The sequence below is a fragment of the Anarrhichthys ocellatus genome, unplaced genomic scaffold (assembly GCF_004355925.1).
Source record: "Anarrhichthys ocellatus isolate YVR2014 unplaced genomic scaffold, GSC_Weel_1.0 scaffold43, whole genome shotgun sequence".
In the NCBI taxonomy this organism is placed as follows: Eukaryota; Metazoa; Chordata; class Actinopteri; order Perciformes; family Anarhichadidae; genus Anarrhichthys; species Anarrhichthys ocellatus.
The window spans coordinates 3,088,686-3,099,481 of NW_022280073.1; positions in this window are offsets into that span (position 1 = coordinate 3,088,686).

A 10,796-nucleotide genomic window follows, 5' to 3' on the forward strand; every position below is an offset into this window, starting at 1 on the left:
AGTTTTCTGGCTCCTGCTGCTTTTCGTACTGAAAAAAAGGCATTACTCTCTCTCAGATTAAGTCTTCAAGAGTTTTAGAAATATTTCCACTAATGGGCAGAGGTGGTAGGGCTGGTTTCTTGTGTTGTTATATTTTATACCATTGGATTATTAATAGATATAATAATATATAAATGAAAAGGGGAAAACTAGAATCATCTAGATGTGAATGTTAGTTTGTTAAATTAAGACAATATAGCGGACTGCACCTGTATACACATATACAGATGTATATGTGCATTTATAATTCATGCGTGCAACGAGAGATAAACCCCTAGAATGAACTAGAAATGCTAACTATGCTATGTTTTATTAACTTTGTAGACTCAGTAAGAGACATAATCAGATTGACTGTTGTCAACTGAGACAGTATGATTCTAATATTTATTTATGAAAAAGGCTTTTCATCTGGGTTAGAATGTTGTCCAGGGCTCAGCATTTTTCCTTTTCAAATATTTTGCCACCGCTGTTCATCTTGTCATTTAATTCTACTGTCTTGAATTAACACGGTCATTATTGCACTACCTACGGCCACCCACTGGCATGGAAGAGTATTTAACTACTTAGCCAGCCACTATGTTGCAGCTTAGACGCTCAACAATGGCAAATTATTTGCAGCAACTAAATAATATTATATTTGGACCGATTAAGTGAAATTAGACATTTTCCCACTGCACACCTGACGATCTCTCACGGCACACTGGTTGAAAATCACTGAAATTGACCATAAAGCAGGGTATGCTTTAGGGCGGGGCTACCTTGTGATTGACAGGTCACTACCACGGCGTTGTCTGATCCGTCAGTTGTACGCGTTTTTGTCACTATGTATAAACAGTATATGGTCTTGGGTCAGGTTCAGGTCACAAATTTGGCATTACCAGTCAGGTTCAGTCAGGTTGTGGGTCAACGGTTGGGGTCTCAGTGCAGAACTGTTCCTTGAGTGTAATGGATTGACTCTCCCTAATGCCGCTTAGTGCTCTTTGTTCAGCCTTTGTGCCTCTTGCTTGTCAGCAGCTTCTGTTATCGCTGTGGGTCTTTCCAGACCCGCCTGTTGTCTTTAGACCGCAGACTGATGAGCGTCACCTTACGGTGCACTATATGAAGAATGCCAAACTAATTGGCTGTGTCACCGTTCAGCTTAAAAAGTCACACGATATGTTATAGTACCAGTTTTGCAAGTTTTTCTTTCACTAGGCCAGGGGTCGGCAACCTTTTCTATCCAAAGAGCCATTTTGCTCTATTTTCCACCAAATAAAATTTGTCTGGAGCTGCAAAAGCTATTTGATATCACAGCATATAAAGTTGTATATATAGTTAGATTATATATACAAAAACTATAGTTTGTTGTATTTATGAAAATATAGAACAAGAATAAAGACAATTCTTGACATTTTATTGCTATTATACCTGTTAGAACAATATCAAACTCTTATGAAGAGGAGAAAAACACGTGCTCATTTTGCTGCAGCAGTTGAGAAATCGCTCTTTTTCGCTCATCTCCAGCGCGATACTTTTCAGTAAATGCTGTGTGTTTGTTCTGGAAGTGTATTTGCAAAGTTCTCGGCACATATCAAGCATACAGGTAAGCCAGCATTGTTGGCAGTGAAAGCAAAGGAATACGTCCACGCAGAATTAAACTCTCTATTTTCCTCCGTGACTTTTCTTTTTTGGGGGTTTATCCATTGATAGTTTACCGAGGGCGGGGGTCTGCAACTCATGATTAGCCACCTGCAGGGAAAGGCGCCTGACAGCGACGTCATTTTAGTAAAATATTAAAACATTTTTTATTTTCAGGACACTGTATCACCTCAAACTCCAAGATAAGAGCTGTTTCCTTTGAAAGATTGTCCACTGTGCAAAAAATAAAATTATAATAACCGATATTTATTTCCATGTTATTTTTTGTCAAAGACTGAGGCCATGTTGTTAGGGCCAGAACTTTTGAACACAGATAGTAGCCACCCCTCTCACTGCAGCCATGTGCTTCTCGTACGTTTCCAAAACAAAACAGCTGGTTCAAGTTGAAATGAAAAGGATTTATTATCCAACAAATGCAAAACAGTTACAAACCGAATCACACTATTAATAACATAATATTTCATGAAATAGAGGCCCAATCCAGGCCACCCGGCAGACTGGTGTGTCTGGCCGATGGCCCGCAGAGAGTCTGAAGACGTCCGGAGATCCACAGTCCTATTGTCCCAAGGAAAAGTCTGGAAAAGTCTCATGTTCCACATTCTTCACTACATCGATCAGCTCAGTGATTGGCTGAAATCCGATAAGCTCCTCCTTGGCCTATGACCCGTTCTTCTGGTCAGACACCCCTCCTTGCAGCCAGCTTTCGTCCATCCCCTGCTCTTGGCACATACCTCACTCACCACCTTATATGGTCGTGACCTGGAAACCCCCCTCTCACAGACACTCAATACATTCAATGACCACAATCCTTGGTTTAAACTTCTACAAGTAAACACATTATGACATATAATATCCACCACTATGAGTGCCTCTAAACATACTAGGAATGCTTTTAAACTTAAATTTCTCACAATGTCCACACTACTACGTTTACATTTGCAAACGCATATGTTTTGCTACGTTTACACTGAGTGGCCACACTACGCCGGAGTTTTCAAAGCACCGAAAACGGAGGACTTTGAAAACTCCGGGGTTACCTCTTCATGTGGACGCTCGTAAACGCATAACTTTAGAAACGATGACGTACACTCCCATGTTTGGTACTTGATTGGTTCTAAGCAGTCACGGCGTGTCCTTCCCTGATTCGTCACGCCCATATCACGTGACCGTTTCCCGTAAGATCACAAACAATGTGGTCTTGATTATCGATCGACCGCCAGGTTAATTCAACACGGACAACTGATTACAGGTGTTGCTGACCTTGTTGTCTTTACTAGCAGCTGTTGTTCAGTTAAAGTCTGCATTTCTGCGGAGGAAGCAGCTGTTATTGGAGCGATTAGTGAGCAGCGTGTCCAGCGGTGTTATGAGACCTACAGAGTGGCCGTCTGAAGTCCTGGAGTACATCCGAAGTCTCTTATTTGTCATTTCCTTGCTCCTCGCTTGAACCGGAAGTTGTTCTTTATTAGTTACTAGTATTATTAGTTACTATTATTAAGTACAGTGATGATTATTGTGTGTCTTTATTAGTTGTTAGTATTATTAGATACTATTATTAAGTTCAGTGATCATGTGTACAGACACAAACTTCTCAAAAGTCTCTCCAGCTGTTAAAGCCGACTGACAGCTGATCCAGCTGTTATCAGCTGTGATCAGAGCCGCTGTCATCAGAAACAGACGTTGCTTCACGTGACGCAACTGAGGAAAGGACATCCTCGTTCCTCTCTCCTCGCATGGTTTCTTCCATGCATCCCTGGTGGGAGGAACTAAGACGCAAGGAAAGGACGCAAGTGAGGGAAACGGGGATGCAATTAAGAGACTTGGGATGTACCCACGGTTAGTGGCTTTGAGCAACCAATCTACTTCCTGTTTACATCGGCACCCACCCACATGCCCAGTGTACGTAGTCACGTGATATTTGTTTTCAGGCATTTTAGTCTGGATGGAGATCATCTCGAAAACGATGCTGAAACGCTGTGTGGACGGAACAAAAACATATTGGTGTGGATGTAGCCTCAGGGAGCCGCAACAGAGGGGCTGAAGAGCCGCATGCGGCTCCGGACCCGCGGGTTGCCGACCCCTGACCTAGGCCAACTTGTAAAGGATTGCTATACTCCCAGCAAAATGTGTGTAGGCTACTCCTGCTGCCACGTGTTTTGTGTTTACCTAAGCTTTCCCAGGACTCCCTGTTTGACACTGAGGTTTTGCAAGAAAATGATCCACACAAGGAAGTAAGCATGGTATTAAAAAAAAAACTCACTTAAACTCAACATGTTTAGCTTCGCCTGAAATACTTCACATGATGTTAAAGGACAATACAGTCATACATTACTGCTAACTGCTTTCCCGTCCTTCCAGGTGGCTCATGGTTTCACTTCATTTAAATGTGATGTGAAAATCGACTTGCAGAGTTAGGTAATGCATCATGTCAGCTTTTATTGTCATAAGTTATGTTATTGGAGCGTGATAAAAGCAGGTCTACAGTGCATTACCAATGGGATTACCAATGAGAACTTCATTGAAGGGTTAAAGATGTATTCAGATACTTTATCTTAGTAATGTAGAAATGAAAAGAAAATGTTCCATTACAAGTAAAAGTACACAATGAATGTAAAGAGTGTCAGCAGTAAGTTTTAATAGTGAAAGTACTCATGAATAATTTGTGTTATTGGTTTACTATCATTCATGCATTAATGTGTAAGCAGCACTGTCATGTTGTAGGTCGAAGTGGAGCTAATTCCAACTGCTCTGTTTACTACTTAAAAACAGTTATAATGATCAGAAGGTTGTATATGTAAACTCTTAATGTGCAAAGCAAATGGAATTAAAAGAACAATAATTCCTCTTAAATGCATGTAGCTACACTTAAGAATCTTTTCAGTACCTTTTCTGGGAATTTGGGGTTTTGTGACATGAAGAAAAGTTACATATTATTTTTTGAAATACATAAAATAAATAACAATAGAATAACAATAGAAACAACACAAGAGCACCTCAGAATGACACATTGCACACAGGTTTTAGACCTATTCTGATCTTTTTGGACTAAATATCTTTAAATTTAACAGGTTTTGGGTACAACATATCTCAATTACTATAAAAAGTATTTTTTACCAGAATGACATACCTGCTTGAAACAACATTTGAACAGAAATGTAGGGAAATACAATTTGCAAAAATAGAATAAGTCAGTTAAATGAACTAATGAAATGTAAGATTGTATGATTTATTTTTAAACATTACAAAATGTTACAGTGTTTGGTTGGTGGCTATGGTCAAACATTTATCAGGTGAGTGTGGCTTTGCTGGGGGCAGCTGGACTCATGACCTCAGTGACCAAAGATGACTACACCCGTGCTGACATGTTGGGAAGAAGTATAAAGTAGCATCAAATTGAAATATACAAGTAAAGCACAAGTACATTGGATTGGTTATCTAAAGGAATACTTAACCTGCAAAATTACCATTTCTTTGTCAACTACTAATAAAGTAATTACCATTTCTTTATCAGTAGTGTTACTTTGAATTTGCCAGTACACACAACCTGTTTGTATATATTGAACATTTGAACACAATGTGCTATCAATAAGAACCTCAGCATAGTGGACCTCCGCTGTTCTTTCCCCTCCCAAAGATTTCTATTTTCTCCTCATTGTTGAATTCCAAACTGCCTCAAGGTCAGCGGTGTGTCTCTGCAGCTTCGGCTTCCACAGTGGCAGTGTCTCGCCAAATGAGCTTGCACTACGCTGCCTCACGCTGTGAACTCCACCTGCCTGTCTCCACCTGTGGATGACTGATGTGTTGTTTTATGTACTTCTTAGGCTGTCTCTCACTCGTACGCCCACGTAAGGCAGTCACATCACTGCCTTTTCACTTGCTCCCGTTTTATCCCCTTTCCTGGTCCAATCGACAATGCTAACATATGCATGTGCTCACATAATTTGCATTACAATTTAGATTAGGTCTGTTCAATCTCTGAATTTACACATGGCCTTCTTTCTGTGGAGATTACCACACAGTGGGAGCAGGGAGAGGCTCTCCATTTCACCCTGAGGAGCTGTTGTCAATTCTTTCGCACAAATCATCATGAAGGTTTGTGATAGTGTGTGACAGCGTTATCAAAGATCGCACTATTAAGCTATTCTCTGGCGAGTCATAGAGGGAGCAGCTCCAAACACGGTGTCAATCACAGGCAGCACTGTGTGTTGGGCGATGTGGGGAGAGGAGGGGGGGGGGGGCATGATTATCTTTCACAGCTCCCACCCGTATCTCCACTCACCACATCTGCCCAATCTACTCTCTCTCTGTTGCTTTCCTCTGCCGTCTACATAAAACCAGCAACCACATTTCATGAAAATTTCAATTACGGCGATACTGTCATGTTCTTAAGCTGCCGCACAGCTTCACAACCAAGACGCTTATCACAGTCGCAGGCTATTTGTGTTCTCTGTAGGTGAAATATGACCCTGCTTGGATCAAACGGGACATTTATTCAACTGCCTACGTGTGTCCTAAGACGGTACACAAGGGGACAGATGCTCAAACCTGCAGGACATGGTTAGCCTACACAACTGTTAGCAACAAAAAGAAACAATTTGTAGTTTTAGGGAGAATTCTGCACTCTAACTCTTTCATGTGGAACAGATAACAGTTCTGTGCGGCATCTTTGGCCAAAAACAGTTCAATGAGGAGAGACAAGTTTGACGAAGAAAACATAATTGTTTACTATTAACAGATGATGTGATGATAAAGTCTTGACAGAGTCTTTGGCGCTTGGACTATACAGGGAGATTTGTAATGGAGGGGCTCTGAGCAGCAGCAAGATAAATCCCCCAAAAGGAAAAAAATAAACACAGCCTAATATTCCCCCAAAAGAATGTTTACTTACCAAGCAGGAATGAAACGGGTCACAAATGACACAACATTAACCACTTAAAATGGTGACGGTTTCACATATTGTATAGAAAGATTACATGTCGTTTTGGGAGTCATTGGCAACGACCTACTCTTAGGATGTGTTGCATATTTTGTCTACATGCATGTTACATCAATGGCCCCTTCTGTCTTCAGCCATTTCTGAGACAACACTTCAACCTACTGCCTCCAGTGCTCAAATCAAGTCCTGTGGATTCTTTATGAAACAGATTTAGGGGATCTTATATTGTGTGGCTCACTGCAGTTATCTTGAACTAATATTGGTTCATGAAACCTCTTAATAATTCCCAGCAAATCCAAGTCTTCCATAAACATCCATCTTTCTGATACTCCTTATTGAAAAAGTGAGAAAAAAAATCGGCCTCAAAGAGCATTGGGTCTCTCTATCTTTACATTTACTTCATTAGTTCTTCAAGATAGAAGTTTTAGAAATACTCTTAAAAACGAACAAGGATGCCGATCAGCCACATTTATGTTCGGAGATAAAGTCAGGTTCCATTCAGCCTCCGGTTGTTCGATGCTGAGTGTCACAGCACCTTAACTGCTCCCAAGAGGAAAAAAAAAAGTTGAAAGGAGGAAACCTATCAAATCCAATCTCTCTGTGTCTGAGGCTGTGCTGAATGAAACTATGCGAGCATGAAATCCCCTAATGGAAGCCATCTGTTTTCAACCTTGACTGTCTCTTAAAGAGCTACAGATAAGAGCTGCCAGGGGAAAAAAGGCCTGAGTAGTAAAGCTACAGTTTGATGCCTTTAAGAGCTACAGAGGGAGAGGAAAACTGTCACTGTGACGAACGGAAGAGTCTTACTGGTTTAATCATCTGGTGTTTATATCTTAGGGCAGGGGTCACTAAAAGGCGGACCGTGGTCCGGATCCGGACCCTGGACCTAAAACCGATTTCATATTTTTACGGAGGGTTTTTTATTTTAACCGGCGCATCTTGTTCAGCCTTCACGGCACTTGTTCAGAGGTGCAAGAAACACACCAACCAATGCGTTGTAAATCACATCACGTGATGCAGCTCAGCTACTGAACAGACGCTTATAGATGAATTCTTCACACGGATAGTTTAATACCAGTATGTCTCATATGTTCAGAGACCGTGACGATTATTAAAAGTGGTATTGTGAAGCGTCACTACGAGACAAAGCACAACTCTTTAGAGCAGACGTACCATCTCACAGAAAATAAACCTTAGAGCCCAATATGGTCAGAATCCTGACACATTAATTCACTGTTCAACAATGATGTTAACAGAGAGAATAGAGCTGAAACAAGTGGTTTAATAACCACAGATAAAGTCCCTGCACACTAATTTATCTTGTTAGAAGATGACAAAAATATAATATTGATTTTTTTATTGACATCTCTTCACACCTGAATAAACTGAATTTAAAGCTGCAGGACAATTCAGTGAAATCAATTTTTCTAAAATGAATTACTTTATTTTAAGATGCACATTTTTGAAAAGCTTTCTGTTATGTCAGTTATTCTTTAATACAGCCATTATTGTACTTGAAATGAGAAGAACATTTATTTATGTATTTCTATGTATTATTTATAATCCATCCAGTTAAATTTGAAAACTGAGAATAATAATTGTTAAAATATAATTGATGTGTACTTTCTTTATTTGATTTGACAGACGACACAGAGATGTTGTTACTACTGCCAGGCTTCTTGAATATATATTATGGCACTAAATAGCCCAAGTTAGATATTATTGTAATGTTCCGGACCTTTGCCCGAGGAGATTTTCGCAATCTGGACCTTTTGGAATTGTAATTGAATACCCCTGTCTTAGGGGATCCATAAGGACTTTACAGATTCACAGTAAACGGGGGTGTCCTGAGGGGTAGAGCCCTGTGAAGTAAACGACCATTTTCCATTTGCCTTTATTCACTTTTCAATCAGCTTGAGATTTCCTAAATTTCCCACAAAATCTTTCAGCAAAAAGTTGCATATGACTGTTGGATGTAGAAATTATGTGGTGAACATTTTTCATACGCTCACTTTCCTCAGTATGGTAGCCACTGCCACTGTAAGCTTCCAGCTGGCAGAAATCATGGCTAAACCCAGAGGTAACATGTGTTTGGTTGGTTTTAATATTACTCAGAATGTATCTATTTTTTTAGTGTACTTATTTGGTGGAATTTTATACCTTTTGAAGGCAGAACAGGTAGGATTTTCCATAAAACAACATATATATTTAGTTTTTTCTACCTTTACATCAATAGTAATACATAGAGCTAAATTCATACAGAAGGAGGAAAATGAAGTGCCAACAGTCTTTTATCCTTCACGCCACACTGAGATCCCTGTTATTGCATACACGTTGTTGAGGATTTCCCCCAGCAGTGCTTCATAACAAGAGCTGGGACTGCTGGGAGGTGACTGAGCCCAGAGTTCTCCTCCACTGAGCTCTGTGTGGCAGAGCAGAGACAGAGGCAGAGCCGTCCTAATGGGAAACACAGACCTGGGTATAAATATCCACACTGCAGCACTGTGTGTGTGTGTGTGTGTGTGCTTGCGTGCGTGCGTGCGTGCGTGCGTGTGTGTGTGTGAGTGTTTTGCCAAAAGGGAGGAGCAGGGGGGGTTTATGCCAGCGCACTTAAAGGCTATGGCGAGGGTAATGAGAACCACGTTGACGGGGGTTAGACCATGCTAAATGACTCATTCCATAACAATGCTCCATACCCAAAATGGAGTGGGGGATCAGACATGTGATCTCACAGCAGACAAGCTTTGTGTTTAACCTTTTACTATGCAAGTTCATACATTGCTGTTCATATTTATCAATCACATGATGCTGTAGTATGGAGAGTGCCATGTCATTTATCAATGAATTCATATTGAGCTGTATTTATTATTGGTCCCATTGTTATGTAATCTATTACTTTGGGAAGAGTCATGCTTTGATTTTGAAAAACCAGCACAACACAGGTGTTAGTGCATTGGTATTAGTTACGTACAGTATGGAAATGAGAGTAGTATTCCTCCCCACTTTTTTCTCAGCTGTCCAGGGATTCAAACTAACAACATTCGAGACTTAACTTCATTAGTGTTTTGGTAAAAGAAGTCAGTGTGTACAGTATAAAGGGCTTCTAAGTGGGACAACGGTAGCAGTAAGTCTTAAGGGGGCTGACTGAGAGCTCAGTCACATGGACATCAGGCCTGCTTTATTTTTGAATAAACGATTTACTGCAGAATGACGTAATAAACAAGCATGTCAGGCATTTCACCCTCTACGCCTTATTTCCTATATTTTCATTGAAGTAAATGCCTCCCTGTACTGTGAAAAGGGTCAGTGGTACTGCTGTCATGGCTGAAGCTCTGTGTCATATCCAGCAGCTTTCACATTGATTAGTTCAGCTCTCACCAACACCTAAACAGAAGACTGCAGGCGGCTGCCATTAACATCGGTGCATCTTGTGAGAAGCAGAAAAGATGAATGTTTCTGATTGAATTATCAGTTTGTGAGCTGCAGTACATTTGCTTTTTAATTCTATAAATTAACATTTTAAGTGTTGTTCTTCAGAACAACACTTTAGTGTCGAAGTTCTTTAGAGGGACCCGGACTGATTGAGGGGTTGCGGATTCAAAGAGTCTCTGAAGTTACTTTTGTTGCATTAAAGTGAAACTGAACGTACTGAACAATGACCACTGTGGCCACAAGCAGCAATGGCACATTTCATTTTACTTCAATCCCCAGGAGTCTCTTGAGGCAGCCGCTTTAACAACATCATCATTAAGCAACCCGACCACATGCATCGAGGTGAGCTGCAGTGGTTTAACTTCTTGCTTCCCCCTCAGTATAATTTAATATGGAGGCAAAACAAACAATTATATTGCAGACTGTATAACAGTATCTGTCACCATCCCCAACTAATTCTACACTTTTAGCATAAAAGTTCATGTTCTATTCTCCACATGAGGCCTCTTCTCAACACATATCAGCAACAAAACCACAAATAAATAACCTGTGAATGTAGTAAAAATGTCTCATGTCATGCCCTCTAGAGAGCCTCGCTGTAGTACTACGGACAATATTTTGAAGACCGAAAACATTTTGATGCATTGGGATGTTCCATTGTGGATGGAACCGTATGAAGTAATAATAGAAGGATACCAATATCAGCTGACAAGGTGTATTTCTAAATGGCAGTGGCACAGCCTCCCTACTCACT